Here is a 13,786-nt window from a genome sequence, read left to right on the forward strand (position 1 = left end):
GTGAATATTATGTATGCGGTCATACTGCCCAGATCACATTAACTGACAGAAATTTTAATTATTTACACTTTACAAAACTTGTTTAGTCCTTGCATAATGTACTTGAATTTGTTGTAGATGTTTTTCTACAAACGTCACTTTAAGGCTTGACATTTGAGAAAATGTAAAAAAGATTTACTGTAATGTATGGTTTTTTTACTCTTAATCGCATTTAGAGAGAAATAAGTCGTCGTTATGGAGCGGGTAAGTTGTTGATAACGGTTAAGTGAATATTGAAACGGAATATGAAAATAAAACTTCTTATCACATTTTTTACGAGAGTTTGTTGCTATGTGATAAGTTCTAAATGTTGAATATACATTTTTGTTTTGTGGTCATAGATTCTCCTTAAAATCAATGGCACGACGTAGTTACTCGTATTTTGTTTTAAAATCTTACTGATGTATTGACTTAATAGACTCAATTTATAACAAATTTAGAGCGTTCTTCCAAAAATTGTTGTTAATCAAACTAATTAGTATTTAAATATTTTCTGTATGGTGTGTTTTCATCCCCGGCTACAGAAGGATTAGACGTTTTCTACGTTTTGTAAATACGGTAAAGGTCAACGTATAGTAAAATCAGCGTTTATACAGTTCCTTTCGAAAAAACATAAAAGGTCAAAAACTTAGAAAACACATAAAAAAATTTATAAAACAAAAAATATTCAATAACTTGTTTAACTTTGACAATGTCCAAAACAAGATTACAAACGTTTTCGTTCTTAGAAAGTGACAAAATAATAACACTCTTATTTTGTATTCGGTTCTGTACTAATGAAAATTCTTATAACTACAACAGTACCTTGGCATTAAACTCTTTCCATGTTTAACCTCATATTACTCAACCTAACAATATATTCTATAACCACACGTTTTTATGAATTTAGGTGGTAAATTATATCCAACTGACAAGATATCCTTTCCTAAATTCTCTCATTTATATTAATCCTGAAACAATCGCATATTATTAAAATGAGATTATGGTCCGATTATGAAAACACTGCAAAAGACTTATGGAGCGAGTTGCAATTTGTCAGTTTAAAAATAATAACGTTGTACGAACGAAAACTTCAGCCAAAGCTAAACATGCCTACTCACTCGTAATTGAAAGCTAACAAACACAGTCTATTGTACCGAGCTTGTTATTTATTCAAAGTTAATCGCATTTTGAACGCTGATTGTGTGCTTTCCATTAGCTTCACTTGTTTGTTGCCAAACTGTTGTTTATCATTGCAACGCTTTCTAAATGGTTTCGTAAAATAAAAACTCTTTTTAATTGAGTAAAAGTGTCTCTGAAAGTTATACATTTACAGGTGTATTTATTTCAGTAAAGGGGTTTAAAAAAATCCTACCTCAACCTACCATAGAAAATCTGAATGCTGCAATCAAGTGTATAACATGACTCAAAGCTTTAGTGTAAGGGGTGAAAAGCAACATATTTGCTCTAATATAACTAATAATCTAAAATATACAGTCAAATATAGGTCTACAAAGTCAAATAATTTATTTACATTTCAAAAATAATGTCTTTAATTGTTTGATTTGAAATTAAGCAACTCAAACTTTTACCAATAGGTAGTAAATGAGTACCATAAATTTAAATAGTCAGTTCTATAGTAACATTTTACTTAAACCCTTTTTCCAATACTAATCTCCAAATGGCGAAAGTTCCAAGGTGAACCCCAACAGAGGTTCTATCTTCTTAAAAGCACATTTACTTGATTAATGTCTTTTGTTTCGTGTTTCGCTTGTTTAGCTCATAGTGTCAATCAAAGGCAATATTATGTATGAGAGATATTATCATATTAAAGAATGATAAGAGATATAGTTGAAGTTGCTTTGAATGTTATCAATTTTAAAAATTCAGGGGACTGACTAGGTAATTCAGACTAGATAAGAAAGCTTAGGCCTACACTACTTTTTTGGATGAATTAACAATCATCAAGAAGGTATTTAAAAGAGTGTTCAAATCTAAAACATGAATACTTTTTTAAGTTCTCCACCAGTTAATTATATCTTATTCGTTTAGACTTTTTTAATATTTAAGAAGGTCAACCGAAATTCACAAATTGATTTTTAAGGTTTTATAAGGACAATTTCGTCTAAAACTTGACATACATGGTTTCTATAGTTCTGATTGTTGAAAAAGTATGATTTATTAAAACAATTGTTTACACTCCCATTTTTTATTTTTTATTTTGGGTCAATTTGAGAGCCTTAACTGATCTTTAATCTGACGTCTTCACTGACCAGATTGAAATGTAAAACATTACTATAGAACTGTGATTCCGGTATCATATGCTATGTCTTTGCAATGAGTATTAATAATCATTCATATTATAGAGTATACACTTTTCAAGAAATAAAAAAAAAATTTATTAATTGCACAATGTGGCAGTTCCTAAATAACAATAGTTATTACTATATTAGGTCCTGCCATCCTGTTCAATCAACAATTTTTTTTTTCGGTTTCTTGAAAAATCTCAATCATGAGAAAAAGCTAATACTCACGTACTATCCCCCCCTTGAATTATATACGAGGGATATAAAAATGTAGATTGAAGGTAAGTGAAAAAGTTTGATTTTTTTGCTAGCTTCTGCTGCTCAAGAAGACTTATTGCAAAACACACGGCAAAGCTGTAATGTTTGTGATACGTTAAGCAGTAAGCTTAGTGAGGCGGTAATATGAATATCAAATGAAGGATCGTACATGGGCTTAGCAGAAAACGGCTTTGTTTAATCATTGAGAACAAACAAATTGCTTTAACGAAATATATTCTTTTAGCAATTTCAAATTATATTTACAAAATATTTTGTTGTTGGAGCATTCAAAAATCTTCGTGAAAATGCAGTTTTTTTATTTTAAGTTAAAAATCACAAAAATGTATCTTTGTGTGGAAAGTGTGAGCGTTTTACCAGCGCTGGTGTCTTAATATAGTGGGGATATTAAACAAAGTAGGAATAATATTAATAACAAGTTTTTCATTTAAAGTTAGATAAAAGAACAATTTAGTGTTGTTCGAATAGATTTGGAGCGTTAATGAAATAATTGGAACTGAAAATAAAAATAAAATAAGTAATAGGTTCATAAAAAAAAAACTTTACTATTTAGGAAAATGTGTGTATGTCTCAACCCTGCCAAAAAAATAGACCAAAAAAATAGCTTGGTAGGTTTTTTATTGAAGATTAAAAACCCTAGACAATAGATCTTAATAAAAACTGTATTTTTCAGAAAACAGCTAAGTATAGCATGGTTTCTAATGTTCTATTGAGAAATAGGTTCCAACTGCAAGGTTAATTGTTAAGGGAAGCTTAGTTATAAACTAATAACAGTTCACTTTATACTTCCGTTGTAATATATATTAGGAAACATTATACGAATCTTTTTTTTCTCTGAGGAGTAACAGTCGGCTTGCATCTTAAAGAAGTAAGATGTATGTTTTAGCTATATGCAAGCAAGAAGAACGCAAATATACCCCAAATTGGCTGCTTTTGGAATATGAGAAGATCAGATGCTGAACTAACAAGCTTCACTCTTGAGAACTCTTCAGAGAACGTGATATTGATAACAAGCTATTTTATATTCTGCTGAGTTTAAAGTTAGGAAATAATTTGAAAAAAGACTATAATCTTTTATATTTGCTTTTATAATATCCAGAATGAAATTGAACTAAAAATATTGTATTAATTCCACATTATTAAATGTTTTTTTTTTACTAATTTTATTGCTTAACGATGAGTCATTCCTCTAAACGTCACGTCAACATAACTGAATGTTATCTAAGAAAACAAAAGGAAATAAAGTACTCCTTTTAACATTTTAGTCCGTACTTTCTATTATAAAAATCACCAACATTAGTTTTATAATGAAATCCAATATTTTTAGCCAAGAGAATACTAGTTTATTAACAAATAAAGTAAGTATAAATATTTTGACCCCCATTAAAATATAAATTAAACGATATAGATTAATATACTGAATAAGTCATGTATCAAAGGAATATCAGCATGTTCGTAAAAGTTATTTGTTGAAAACTGATTGTCGTTGTGTAAGTATGCTCGGTTCTTATCTAGAGAAGACAGACATCCTAAATCATAATTTAAATGGCTTTTATACCAGCGAACCCTCAAAATATGACTAAAGTGTAACATTGACCCATCCAAAACTTGGAAAATTCCAGACTACAGATAATGATAAGATTGCTCATTGCCAATTAATGTGCAGTCTGTCACTGTTGGACTTGGATTTAAAGTGCCATTGCTTAAGAAAAGGTTAATTTTTAATAAATATTATACTATTTCAGGTCATTAACCTTGTTTTAATCGTTCCAAAAAAGTTAAGAATATTTATTTTTTCTTCTTTTTATCCTAAAACACTTGGTTCTAGCGTAGAACCCTTTTACTCATAGCTTCAAGCTGGGGCCAGAGAGTTGGGACATCATATGACAGCTATAAGCCATTGACGATTGGTAGGATTCGAACCCAGTACCTCAAGGACCGAATCCTCTCGCACTACCACTAGACCAGCTGGCTCCCCAAGGATGGTAGGACAGCTTATCAATCAATTTATTAGCAAGCAATGGTAACTTCTCATTATACACATGGTGATACAAGTACAGTTTTTGGTGACTGTAACAGTTTTTAAAACAGTCCTTTTCTAAACATAAGATTAAATCTGTATTCGGATTAAAATGTACTTAATACGCTCTATTACAGCCATCCAACAAATGTAACTTGTACCTTCCCGGTCAGAAACTTCCCATTATGATACAGTGTTAACCTTTGTAAACACATGTAGCTAATGGAAGGTACATAACCAGCCTTCGAAATCTGGGTAATTGTTATTTTACAACTGCACATATCATTTGGACGATGTTTGACTTAAAGGAATTATACAGGGTGTTCAAAAAAAGGTGAAGACATATTTTACCTAGTGATTCCTTGGGTCAAAATAAAGAGAAAATTGTGAATAAAAGTTTTTCCAAAATCACTTCGTTAACCAAATATCCGCCATTTTGTATTTTTTACATAAGAATTTTTACCTTCTGATATTTTTTTTACCAATCTTTATGAAACTTTTAAGGTAGAAGAGACCCGTTTTAGAAAAATTTCATCTCGATTCAACCTAAAATTTCAAAATGGCGGCCGTTGAAATATTTTTCTATTTAAATTTCTCGAAAGTGGCTGGTTTTATGAAGAAATGTCAAGAACACTCTTATTTAGTATTTTTAATTATCTATCAAAGGTACCATGTTCAGAAAGATCAAATAATAAATAGCTGAAATATTACGATTTTTAGTTTTAAAATAGGCAAACCTGACTAGCTTCTGCCTTATTCTACGCCATTTTTCAATTAAAAATCGTAATATTTCAGCTATTTATTATTTGATATTTTTGACCATGGTATTGGTTGATAGATAATTAAAAATGCTAAATAAAAGTGTTTTTTGGCATTTTTTCATAAAACCAACCACTTTTGATTAATTTAAGTTTAAAGTTTTTAAATGGTAGCCATTTTGAAATTTTTGGTTGAATCGAGATGAACTTTTTTTAACACGAATCTCTTCTACTTTAAAATACATACCAAGTTTCTTAAAGATCGGTTAAAAATATTAGAAGATAAAAATTCTTATGTAAAAAATACAAAATGGCGGATATTTGGTTGACGAAGGGATTTAGGAAAAAACTTTATTCTTGATTTTCTCTTTTTTTTACCCAAAGAATCAAGACTTTTTTTACTAAACTTCACCCAAATCGTGTATTTTGATAATCATTTGTTAGCTTTTAACATTCAGGTTTCTATGAAATAATAAACAATTAATTATGATGAACTCGTGTGATGAAAAAAAAATCACGACGTAGGATAGAGATAAGACATTTTTCACTTATTTGTATTATTTTATGTACTTATTATATATACTTATTACATACAACATAAAAGTATTGTTTTATGAATACAATATCGTTTGCTTATCACAGTTCAACACTCACATCCTAAGTATACCAGGAAGTGCTCAGTCAATGCCGGCAACTTCCGCTATTTGTCATCTTCACACTTCCGTTTAATGGTTTTCTATTGTACTTTCCACTCGAGAAAGCAAATACATCTTAGGATATTGAGAATTCGTTTATATTGTTACCACTAGTCCAGCTCGATCCTATGACATACAAATACTATTCAAATACTACTGATGAAATAAAAGGATTACCTTATCCAACTACAGTTATTGGTATGACGAATAGTTGTGTTCTTCAAAACTTCATCAGGTCTAAGGATCGAAACTCATACCAACAACTGTGGTTTTATAAATAATAATTTCTTTTAATTGATAATATAAATTCATGCATGTATTATTTTGTAATGCCTCGGATCAATCAATGCAATTTGAAATCTATCTTTTTCTAGTTTTTTGTATGTTATATTGTGTATTATGTTGTACATGTGTATTATGTTGTATTTACAATCCTTGCACTGTATTCATTTTTGTGTGAACCATCTTGCTTTGATGCGTTATTGTATAATGGCTATTTGCCGTAGAAATAAATAAATTTATTCCAACCAAGGGTCACGAAAAATAGTATAACAAATATATTATTCATACACACATTTACATACTATACAAACTTATGGCAATATGTTGTCTGAACATATAAAATAATTTTACGTGGAAGGTTCTCGTGAAATTGTTAAAGCGAAAAAAATCATGGTCGTACATTAAATATCAATATATATATACAGGTTGTCCCGGAACTCTCTACCAATATTTTAGACCATTGTTCCTGGGTAAGAAAATATCTAAATATAATATTTAAATTGTCCGTAAGTTCTTAGTTACTCACACAGCCACCATTTTTTTTCTTATTATTTCTTTCTGAAAAGTAGTTAAACACACGAAATTGAAACTTTGCACAAACATTTATGACAACTTGACAAAGCAACAAAAAGGTTTTGAACATTTTTCAAATTCATAAAGCAAAATGTTGTTATTATGGTATAATTATGTTAAACCAATGTTTCTCTATAATTTTACATACAGGACCATTTACTGAGGATTCACATGGTGTGATTAAAATAAATACTTCCTGATGTTTTGAAATAAATTTAACGAGGAAGAAACATTTGTTTTTTTATTTAATCAATTATCGCAATTGGTTACTAACAATATTTAACTTATAAAATAATACTTATTTAAACGTTTTTGTTCAAATATAATTGCTTAGAAATGTATAACATTTGAAAACCATAAAAATTTATTAATATTATGTATTAGTAAATTATATAATATTCATGTAATAATTTAATTTTCCTCTCAAATAGGTTGAAGCTAGAGGTAATTAAGGCACTGCAGTGTAAAAATATTTCGCATGTGAGAAACAAAAATTGAATTGAATTAATAAGAAAACTCGTATTATATTACCCAGGTCGTCTGAAGACATTTCTAAGTAAAAACGGAAATGGCCAACAGTAGTAGTCGGAAACAGTTCCCGTTAGATATCGCTTTGTTTTGACCTTTTCTCTTATAAATCTTCTGCTATACTAAACTTAGTCGTATTTATTGCTTTGTTTTCCAAACGGTATTCCCTAATTGAATTAGTTTATTAATATGTTTGGAAATTTTTCTATAAGAATGGATTGTTTACCAACACCTCTTCAAAAATACACGGTGTAAAACATGTTATCTTAAATTAGCATTGTAAATCATTCAAAATAATTGCATTTATGACATTCGTTAACGTAGTTTTTACATTCAAAACCCACTCAGTCGCGGTAATGAATTTTTATGTAAACAAAATAAAATAAATAGTAACAGCAGAAAAATCTCAATATTAAATTTCTTTTACTTGAAACCCAAGACCCTGTCAAAATATTCCTTGTAAATTTATGAATGTTAAACTTGCGAAACGAAAGTCCGCTCCAAATTAAAGTAATTTACATTTGCTCATCCCCGTGCAAACCATTTCCCTCTGTGATGAGATGCCAGATTTGCCACCCGGAATAACCTTATATAATAATCTTGAGGCTAATCATTAACCCCATTTTGCATTAATAATATTAGTTATTTCAAGTATTGTACAGGATGATTCAAAATAAATGACCCAGTTTTAACGCTTTATAACTTTTATACTATTAAACTTACCGCTATAAAATACACATCAAACGAAAAAGCAACTCAAAGAGTTTATGCCTTCCAAAGACACATTACTTAACAAAATCGATCCAGCAGAACTGTAGATTTAATTGTACAAAGTTAAAAGTAATCTCCAAATTTTTTACCACTAGAAATTTGGAGGTTACCTGACGTTTTTGCAAATAACTTTTAAATGGTGAGGAAATCAACTTAAGTGGAAGATATTTAAAGAGAATAAAATTTCCTAATATCTACCATTGTGCATTTCTTGAAAATACTCAATAAATGTAGCCTAAAATGGCTTAAGGTATAAAAGTGTTAAATTTAATGTTTGCTATGTTTATTGTCTACATTGAAGACGGGAATTTCAATTTTTCTTTTATTTTTAGGCGATTTTTGGTACCTTTCTTGAGTATTTTCAAAAAATGCATAATAGTAGATTATAGGAAATGATATTCTCTTTCGGAATATTACTTTCCACTTTAGTCAATTTCCTCACCACTTAAAAGTTATTTGCAAAAACGTCAAGTAACCTCCAAATTTCTAGTGGTAAAAAAAGTTGAAGATTATTTTTTAAATTTGTAAAATTAAATCTACAGTTCTGCTGGATCGATTTTGTTAAATGGTGTGTCTTTGGAAGGCATAAACTCTTTGAGTTGATTTTTCGTTTGATGTGTATTTTATAGCGGTAAGTTTAATAGTATATAAGTTATAAAACGTTAAAACTGCATTCATTTTGAATCACCCTGTACATATAATGATGCATAACAATCTACAATGCATTGATAATTGTTTGGTTATACTGCATTTCGCTTAATATAATATCATGCTAAGCAAAATTACAAGTCAGAATCAATATATGTTTGATAAAAATAAGAGGAAGCTACCAATTTTACAAACCTTTATCAAATTATTTTGAAAATATTTTGTTAACAGGCAATTCTACTCCACAGCATCTAACTGAAATAAAACAATTCAATTTAAGATATTAAATATTTTGATGAATCGTAAGTCATTGTAAAGTATGTAAATTGTATACTATGTGAAGTATCAAATTAAATTAAACTGTGCGAAAAAATTATTCGACCAGTTTGCTCTGGCTACGGTTAGAGATTATGAAAATACCGACTAGACTCAAAAACCAACCATTGTTGAGTGGAATATATTATTGTTACTACAACGATATTGTGTGTTAATAATCCCACAGGACTAGTTACTACTGTATTGTGACAATACATCTGTTATTTGTAGCTCCCTGAATGGCTATAAACATTCAATAGAACCTATTGTGTTCGCACCACGCTATTTTTGCAATCCGCGTTTATAACAACAAACAATTGACTTTACTTCGTTTGTTTATTAGGCTAAACTATATTTGTACTAACCTGTAAAGAACTTGGTATACAGTATTATCAGTGTATTTACAAGGAAACATGTAGAATTTGTAAAAAATTATTATTACTGTAATAAGTTAATGTGGAAGAATATGAAACAGCACTAGACGAATGAATCCGTTTACTAACAAATTAGAAATTAATGTACACTAATTGCACGACTCACCTTTTCTATTTACAGTAATAGAATATTAACTATTCTCAGGATTCTCCTAGTTTATATGTAATTATCCATTTTTATAAAAATACATACAGTATTATTAAGTTTCATGATCATTTAATCGTGTTTGTAATTAATATCAATAAGCTTACAACAATTTAAAATAACCATACAATGTCTTCAACATTTTGTAATTACTTAAATTTTTTTGATCTCACCTAATGATTATACATTGTATCAACTTACAACGATACACTAAAATGTGTTATAAATTCTTGTCAAACATAAACATACGTCAGACACCAGTGACATCTCGACTTGACAGGACAAATATTCATACTTTCTAACTAATTTAACTTTTAGTGTTCATAAAACTAGAGGTTCCAAAACTTATGGTAAAACCATTTGTATTTTAGAAAAAACAGAACGAACAGATTTGACCCGTATCAACCTTTTACAATTACAATTAAATAGATTAGTTGTAGATACAGCAAATGTATCAACAATCTTAGTTGTAAATTGAATTTTCATTGATTAAATAAATGGTTTTATACATTTGCACCTACCAAAGGCTGTGATTAAATTGGAAGTGTCTGGTTGATCAGATATCTTTCTTAACTTAGACGTAACAAACGTTTCTTAAACTGAAAATACCGGTATATAATATTAATTTTTCTTTTTACACAGTAGCAGGTCCCTTTGGAGAATCAATTCAATATGTTGTAGCCATTTAAGACCACAGACAGCTTCGAGAAAGAAATACGTTAAGTGGCATTGTCTGTTTAATAGCTACTAAATGAGACTTGATTTTGTTCATATATTTTCCTGCTAAAATACAAAATACTAAATTTTACATTGAGCATTAATACAATTTTCTGTATCATTGCAATCTAAATAGTCAATATTACAAATTTAAAAAAATTTTATATTTTAATATTTGAAATAACAAATTAATAAACTAAATTCCATTTTGTAGCCCCTGAACTGTGTAGTAAGACTAAACTATTACACACCTCGTCCAGTTCAAATATAGTGTTTAAAGTCCACTATAATGTAAATATTTTTGTATTTGAAGTAACATGTTGACGAGTCCAAATTGAATAAAAGGTTTCTGTAACTACTTGAGAATGCCATATATGGCTAAACATATGTAGTGGACTTCAAACACTAAATTTGAACTGCAAGACGAGGTATGTAATAGTTTAGTAGCAAACTTAACTTTCACGACAGCTACATTCTTGTAACTGTGTCTTTCCTAGGCAAATTGTGAAGGCCATTTTTTATCTCTTAAATAGCTCAAATAAAATCAAGATTTATCTTTCATTCGAATCGTTATAGAATTAACGTTACCCATTTCTTTTCAAACTTTTTTAGGTATGTCATTTTTTCACGAAGGATTGTCTAAAGTATATTTTTGAACTAAGGTTAATATAGAATAGAAAAACTTGAATATTGATTGAGGCTACTTTTTTGATAATAACATCGAGGGACACATCAGCGGTTCTGCATTTTTATAACATCTAGTTACCTGGTAAAGATGTATTATAAGAGTGAAAATAAAGGTAGATAAAGGTAAATAAACATAACCGTATAATGCTTGAGACCTTTGATTTTTAATTCAAGGAGGACAGACAAAGAGACTAATTAACAGATTAAATACGTCATTGAAAAATAATCCAATTACAACTTATTTGAATTACTACCACGGAAAATAGTTTACATGCGTACATTTTCTTTTTTTAAACTAGTATACTTTACTATGTTCGTAGCTTTGTATGTTTTGTCGGGGAGCGAGCTGGCGTAGTGGTTAGAGCAAGGGACTTCAGTCCCTGAGGTCCCGGGTTCGATCCCCGCCAAGTCACCAATGGATTCTATCTAATTGATAATGCCGCAACCCCTAGGTCTAGCCTGAAGTAATGTGAAAAACAATCCCAGGCTTGTGCCTAGCGTCCTAGGACAAAAAAACTATGTTTTGTAATTAAAAGAAAGTTCCCCTTAGATTACCTGGTATAGTGCAAGCAATTAACAGTTACAAACAAAATTATATGAGAATGAAAAGCATATTTTCATTCAGCTTTGTCCGTTGGTTTTGCTCATTATTTTATACTACGATCGTCTACTATAAAAAGTACTTTACAAGAATTTTAATTCCACATTATAACCTTAGACAAATATCATTTAATTCAGCGTAAACCAGCATCTTTCTGATTATAAATCTATCAGCCAGGTTTAGTCGGAAAGCAGCAATTTTAGTATGTGTTTTGCAAATCTACCAACTCTATAATGAGTTATGGTCGAACTCTATTAAAATTATTTATTCCCAGCATCGCAATTAAACTAGGGAAAATACAGGTGCGTTTTACTGCTTTTCGGTGGATTGTTTGTTTATTACGAGACAATAATACGCATAATGTAAACATAATAAATGATAAAATACATATTGACAAAATACTTTGCGAATTTTTTTGTATTCTAAATTACTGTATACTAAACTATTTGCTGGAATTGGTCACTAGACAATTAACGATTTTAGTGTCCAATTACTGTAGACCAGTGAAAATATTTTGAAATAATTTTGTTAGTAACAAAATCTTCAAAATAGATTAACAATAATTCTTATTTTTCTCATTCTTACCCTCAATCCTTACTTACATAACAAAGTTAGCTAAACTGCATGGAATCGAGGATTTTAAATACACTAAGTCAGGTACAATAAAGTGTAAGCTATGATAAGATTTTACAAGAAATTTTTAGGTATTGATCACCTAAATATCCAACATTTTATTTTATGAGTATGTATGGGTTAGTTAAATAATCATCAATAAAAATATTGTAACTTTAGTTTAATGGCTTTTGATTAGTTGGCTACAAATAAGAAACCATATAAAGGAAACCATTTAAGTAACTTTATAAATAAGTTATGATTTGTCCAAGTACTTTTGGGAGTAAAGTACAACACAACGCATAAAGTTTGGCCGTTTATGGGAATTGAATTTAAATATTAACCACATTGCTCGGGTCTGGAAACACTCAGAAGCGTTACAAGGAGAGCGCTTGGACCATTCGCTCAGATAAAACATCAAGATCATACTGTACATTCCATGCATAATTCTCATTTGGTTTTTATTTTTGATTTAAGTAGTTTTTCCTTATTCCTATATTAAACTTGTATAAGTCTGAACGATTTTTAAAAGGTTATTTCCCATTTCAAATGAGGAATTCAAAAAATGTAAGGTGCCAAACATAAATATTTAACAGTCACTAGTAGCGTTTTTTTTTCATCATGTGTCGTATTTCATTTGGAGATAGCCTCTGGATCGTTATTGAATATAATTAAGTCTAAGGCTTACGAAGATCATGGTCATGTATCAAGTTGTTTTCATTTACGTCTTTGAAAAAATATTTATATGTGTTTAATGGTTGTACAAGTTATACTAAATCAACAATATCTCAAGTAAGAGATGTCAAACAAGAAGTTTAGCTAGCCTTTGAGACAAAGGAGTGACGATAACGTTTCGACATAGAAACCTAGGTCTCCACAAAAAAAATTTGATCGTAAGGTAAGCCTTATATTTAATTATGTTGTATTTCTATACAAACGTAAGCATGTGTTTAGTATTTTTAATGTAATTTAAAAATAATAAATATGATTTTTATAGTCACAGTAATTTAAGTTCTTTTAAGAGCTGAGTTTGACTTAATTGTTGTTTCGCAGATCGTAGGACATTAATCATCGAATTAATTCAAAAATGAGTGGGATGGAAAATAATTAAAATGTTTTAAAACGTTAAATGTGAAGTGCTTTGTTATATTAACCTTTTCTAATTTAATTATAAATATAATTAGTGATAACATAAATTCCAACAATCCCATCCAAACATAAAACTAAAAATAATTATCTCAATGTCAGAATTTAAAATCTCGAATCGTTTCAAGTGCATCGAGCGTTGAAGTTTTTCATCATTCAATACCAGGAAAGGTATTGAATGACAGATGGCATTGAATATCAAAAGCTACGGCACTCGTAACCTCTTGACTGCTGCATTCTGGGCTGATTGGAAA

The sequence above is a fragment of the Macrosteles quadrilineatus genome, unplaced genomic scaffold (genome assembly GCF_028750875.1).
Source record: "Macrosteles quadrilineatus isolate MER2022 unplaced genomic scaffold, UCM_ALF_1.0 Scaffold_2__2_contigs__length_208266976, whole genome shotgun sequence".
In the NCBI taxonomy this organism is placed as follows: domain Eukaryota; kingdom Metazoa; phylum Arthropoda; class Insecta; order Hemiptera; family Cicadellidae; genus Macrosteles; species Macrosteles quadrilineatus.